This window comes from Primulina tabacum, chromosome 15 (assembly GCF_025594145.1).
Source record: "Primulina tabacum isolate GXHZ01 chromosome 15, ASM2559414v2, whole genome shotgun sequence".
Classification (NCBI taxonomy): domain Eukaryota; kingdom Viridiplantae; phylum Streptophyta; class Magnoliopsida; order Lamiales; family Gesneriaceae; genus Primulina; species Primulina tabacum.
In genome coordinates, this window is record NC_134564.1 from 8,631,545 (window position 1) to 8,637,283 (window position 5,739).

Below are 5,739 nucleotides of genomic sequence, written 5' to 3' on the forward strand. Positions count from 1 at the left end.
CTTTTTCTTTAAAAGATAAAGCTAAAACTTGGCTACAAAATCTTAGATCAGGATCCACTCGAACTTGGGATAAATTGCAACAACAATTTTTGAAAAAGTTTTTTCCATCTCATAGAACAAATTCTTTCAAAAGGCAAATCATCACTTTCACTCAAAAACAAGGAGAAACTTTTTATCAGTGTTGGGGTAGATACAAAGAATTGCTTAATCTTTGTCCACATCATGGTTTTGAAATTTGGAGAGTTGTTTCTCAATTTTATGAAGGCTTAACACCTAAAGATAGGCAAATTGTTGAATTTATGTGTAATGGAACATTTGAAGATAAAGATCCAAATGAGACAATTGAGTATCTCGATTCATTAGCTGAAAATGCTCAAAATTGGGACACTATAGGTACAATCGAACCATCAAACAAGATTCAATCTCCTACATCTGGTGGAGGTATGTACACTATCAAATATGAACATGATCTTCAAGCTAGATTTACCTCTTTGGCAAGAAAAGTTGAGGCACTTGAATTGAAAAAAATGGTCAATTAAAAGCTATTCAAGAAATTGCGTGTCACATCTGTGATACAAGTGATCATTCTACAAAATATTGTCCCACTTTGCCTTCTTTTAAAGAATGTCTCCATGAACAAGTCAATGTTTTGAAAAATTTCAAAAGGCCAAATTTTGAACCATTTTCTCAAAATTACAATCCAAGTTGGCGAAATCATCCAAATTTTAGTTGGAGGAATGATAATGCTGCACAATTTTCACAACCACATTTCCAAAATCAACAAAATTTTCAAAATTATGCACCTTATGTTCCTCCACCTAAAAGAAATTTGGAAGATACATTGAATTCTTTCATTGCAAAGCAAGAGTCTATCAATACTCAAACTGCTCAAACCATGACAGATTTGAAAGATACTCTTGCTAAATTTGCATCTGCACTTAATGTTCATGAAAAAGGTAAATTTCCTTCACAACCTCTGCCTAATCCGAAAGATCATCATTCACAAACTGGAACTTCTGGAACTCAACCGATGGATCAGGTAAAATCTGTTATTACCCTTGGAAGTGGTAAGGTTGTGGAAAAATCCATTCTTGAACATTGTGAAGATGATGATAAATCAACTCCAAAGGGTAAGGAAGTGGAACCCATAACTTGCGAAGAGGAGGTTCAACAGATAGTGTCACCACCATTCCCTCATGCTTGAAAAATACAAAAAAATCAAATTTGAATTCTGATATATATGATATTTTTAAACAAGTAAAAGTTAATATTCCTTTATTAGATGCAATAAAACAGGTACCATCATATTCCAAATTTTTGAAAGACTTGTGCACTGTGAAAAGAAAATTGAATGTGAACAAGAAAGCATTTTTAGCCGAACAAGTAAGTGCAATCATTCAAAATAATAATACTTTGAAATACAAAGACCCTGGTTGTCCTACTATTTCATGTATTATTGGAGAACGAAAGATTAAAAAAGCCTTGCTTGATCTTGGAGCTAGTGTGAATTTACTTCCATATTCAGTTTATCAAGAACTCAATCTAGGCGAGTTAAAATCTACTTCGGTAACACTTTTACTTGCCGATAGATCTGTTAAAGTGCCAAGAGGTATGGTAGAAGACGTATTGGTCCAAGTTGATAACTTTGTATATCCAGTCGATTTCATAGTTTTAGGTACACAACATATCGAAGCTTGTAATGCAATTCCTGTAATTCTGGGTCGTCCATTTTTAGCAACTTCTAATGCCCTTATAAATTGCAGGAATGGAATAATGAAGTTTTCATTTGGTAACATGACCTTGGAGCTCAATGTTTTTAATCTTTGTAAGCAACCACATGACTAAGGAGATGAAAGTGAAGATGAAAATCTTATTGAAACTCTTGTGGAAGAAAACATTCAAGAAGGGACTACTCGTGATCAATTAGATATTTGTTCAATTGAAACTGTTAAAGAAAATATTGAAATTGATCTTGATGATTTTATCAGGTATCACTCGTTACCAGGATCAGAGAAAGAATTTGATGCAAAATATGAGAACAAAGACGAACCACCCATATTGGAGTTAAAACCCTTGCCAGAAGAATTGAAGTATGCATTTCTTGGAGAAGATGAAACATATCCGGTGGTAATTTCTTCCAAACTAGAAAGTGATCAAGAAGGTAAATTAGTTGATATGCTTAAAAGACATAAAAATGCAATTGGTTGGACACTAAAAGATCTCAAGGGCATTAATCCACTAATTTGCACACACAAAATTCACTTAGAAGAAAATACAAAAACATCTCAACAATCACAAAGAAGATTAAATCCATACATGAAAGATGTTGTGAAAACTGAAGTTCTCAAACTACTTGATGTTGGGATTATCTACCCTATTTTTGATAGTAAGTGGGTAAGCCCAACACAAGTAGTTCCAAAAAAATCTGGCATCACAGTGGTAAAAAATGAAAAAGATGAATTGTTAACAAGTCGAGTCCCATCTAGTTGGCGGATGTGTATTGATTATAGAAAATTAAATGACGCCACTAGAAAAGATCATTTTTCATTACCATTTTTGGATCAAATTTTAGAAAGAGTAGCAGGTCATCCATACTACTTTTTTCTTGATGGATATTCAGGTTATTATCAAATCTCATTGCACTCGAAGATCAAGATAAAACTACATTCACATGTCTTTTTGGAACATTTGCATTTAGAAGGATGCCATTTGGATTATGCAATGCCCCAGCAACATTTCAAAGATGTATGCTAAGCATTTTTTGCGACATGGTTGAAAATTGTTTGGAAATTTTCATGGATGATTTAACTGAATACATTTGATAATTGTCTTGAAAATTTGAAAAAAGTTTTAAAAAGATGCGAGGAAAAAGGTTTTATTTTAAATTGGGAAAAATGTCATTACATGATTACTTCTGGAATTGTTTTGGGACATGTCGTGTCATCTCATGGAATTGAAGTTGATAAAGCAAAAGTTGATGTCATTACCAATTTACCCCCTCCAAAAACCATTAAAGAAATTCGCTCATTTTTGGGACATGCTGGATTTTATAGGAGATTTATAAAGGACTTTAGTTTAATCTCTAAACCCATTTGTAACCTCTTAACAAAAGACACTGCATTTGAGTGGACTCAAGAATGTAAAATGCTTTTGATAAAAACATTCGACATTTAACATCAGCTCCTATCATGCAACCTCCTGATTGGTCTTTACCATTTGAAATCATGTGCGATGCGAGTGATTATGCAGTCGGTGCAGTATTGGGCCAAAGAAGAAACGGTAAGCCTTATGTGATATATTATGCAAGTAGAACTTTAAACAATGCTCAAATGAATTACTCCACAACTGAAAAAGAACTACTTGCTGTAATATTTGCATTAGATAAATTTCGTTCTTATTTGATTGGATCAACGACTATTGTGTTTACTGATTATTATGCTATTAGATATTTGTTGACCAAACAGGATGCAAAGCCACGACTGATACGATGGATTTTGTTGCTCCAAGAATTTGACATTGTGATCAAAGATAAAAAAGGAACCGAGAATGTCCTAGCCGATCATTTATCGAGACTAGTAACAGGATCATCTTGTGAAATGACATCAATTAACGATAATTTTCCTGATGAACATCTATTTTCAGTTACTACTACACCTTGGTTTGCTAACATAGTAAATTTTCTTGTGACAGGAAAAATGCCACCGCAATGGAGTTCTCAAGATAAAAGAAAATTTTTGAATGAGGTAAAAAACTTTTATTGGGATGATCCGTATCTGTTCAAGTATTTTTCGGATCAAATTTTTCGACGTTGCATAACCGACAATGAGGTAAGTAGTGTCATTAAATTTTGTCATTCAGAAGCATGCGGAGGACATTTTTCTTCAAAGAAAACAGCTGCAAAAATCTTGCAGTGTGGATTTTATTGGCCCGCTTTGTTTAAAGACACCCAAGAAATCTGCAAGATCTGTGAAAATTGTCAAAAATTGGGTGCGATTTCAAAAAGAAACATGATGCCTTTGAATCCTATTATTGAAATTGAAATCTTTGATTGTTGGGGAATAGATTTTATAGGACATTTTCCACCGTCGTTTGGATACTTGTATATTTTAGTTGCAGTTGATTATGTTTCCAAATGGATAGAGGCAATTCCATGTCGAACAAATGATCATAAAATCGCCATCAAATTTTTGAAAGAAAATATTTTTAGTAGATTTTGAATTCCTCGAGCCATGATAAGTGATGGGGGAACTCACTTTGTTAATAAACCATTTGCTTCATTAATGAAAAAATATGGTATTACTCACAAAGTAAAACTACTCCTTATCATCCTCAAACAAATGGACAAGTTGAATTAGCTAATAGGGAGATAAAGAAAATTTTGGAAAAAACTGTTAACTCAAATAGAAAAGATTGGTCTCTGCGACTTAATGATGCACTTTGGGTATATCGAACAGCTTTTAAAACATCATTGAATATGTCTCCCTATAGGTTGGTTTATGAAAAACATTGTCATTTGCATGTGGAATTAGAACATAAAGCTTATTGGGCGATCAAAACTTTAAATTTAAGGATGGATGATGCCAACAAATTGCGTAAATTGCAACTTAATGAACTTGATGAACTCAAAAATGACGCGTATGAGAATTCAAGGATTTATAAAGCAAAAATCAAATCATTTCATGATAAAACAACTTAGAAAATCTTTTGAGATTGGTAAAAAAGTTTTGCTTTATAATTCTCGACTTCACATATTCCCAGGAAAATTACGATCAAGATGGACAGGCACATATGTTGTAAAGCATGTGTATACTTATGGAGCTGTGGATATTGAAAATCCTAAAAATGATCATATTTTTAAAGTAAATGGACAAAGACTTAAACCATTTTTAGAAAATGAAATCTTTCAAGAAGAGTTTATTTCCCTTTCTGATCCTTGATTTTATTTTTTATTTTTTTGGTGTTGCATTTAAGTTTGTTTGTTTTTATTTCGGGTTTTCTTAATCTTTTTATTTTCCCGGTTAAATGGCGGATAACGGTACTCCGTGACTCTCATAGTCGGTTAAATTAGTTTCCCACAATTGCTGATACAAAAATAAAAAAATAAAAAAATCATTTCTTTTCTTTTCAAAATGGATGAAATTCTCTCCAAAATTTGTAAATATTTTCCCTCTATTTCTGAAAATGTTCTAAGAAAAATTTATGCAGGAAGGTGTGAAAGATTGAGATTGATAATGGAAAAAAGAATTCCAGAAGATATTCGTCTTGTAATAGAAGCTAAGGTCCGATTAGGAGGAGAAGTTCCACAATCATTGCTCATTCGGTATTTGCCTGGATTAGGAAAAAGCACTTATGCGAAAAAACGAAGGGCTAAAAGTTTAGGGGTTTGTCATAAGTGTGCAAGATGGACTTGTGACAAACGATGCAGATTTTTGGGATGTGTTTCCAATAACAGAGAAGATAAAATTGGTTTCATTAAGAATGGGCTGAGTAAGGAGTATTTAGATAACATCTTATTGACTCTTGAGACGCATTCTAGTGGACATGTACATATTGAACTTCTCCGTTTATGGAAACAATTCCAAGATGAGCGTCATAGTCTTGGGAATTCGACTAAAAAGACCATGTTTGCCAATTTATAAGAAAATTGGATGGGAAGCATATCTTCGACTCATAGAAGGCGTTGAAGCCGTTTCTGGACGTAAAACCAGAGGAAAATTGTGAGCCACAATCACACTACTG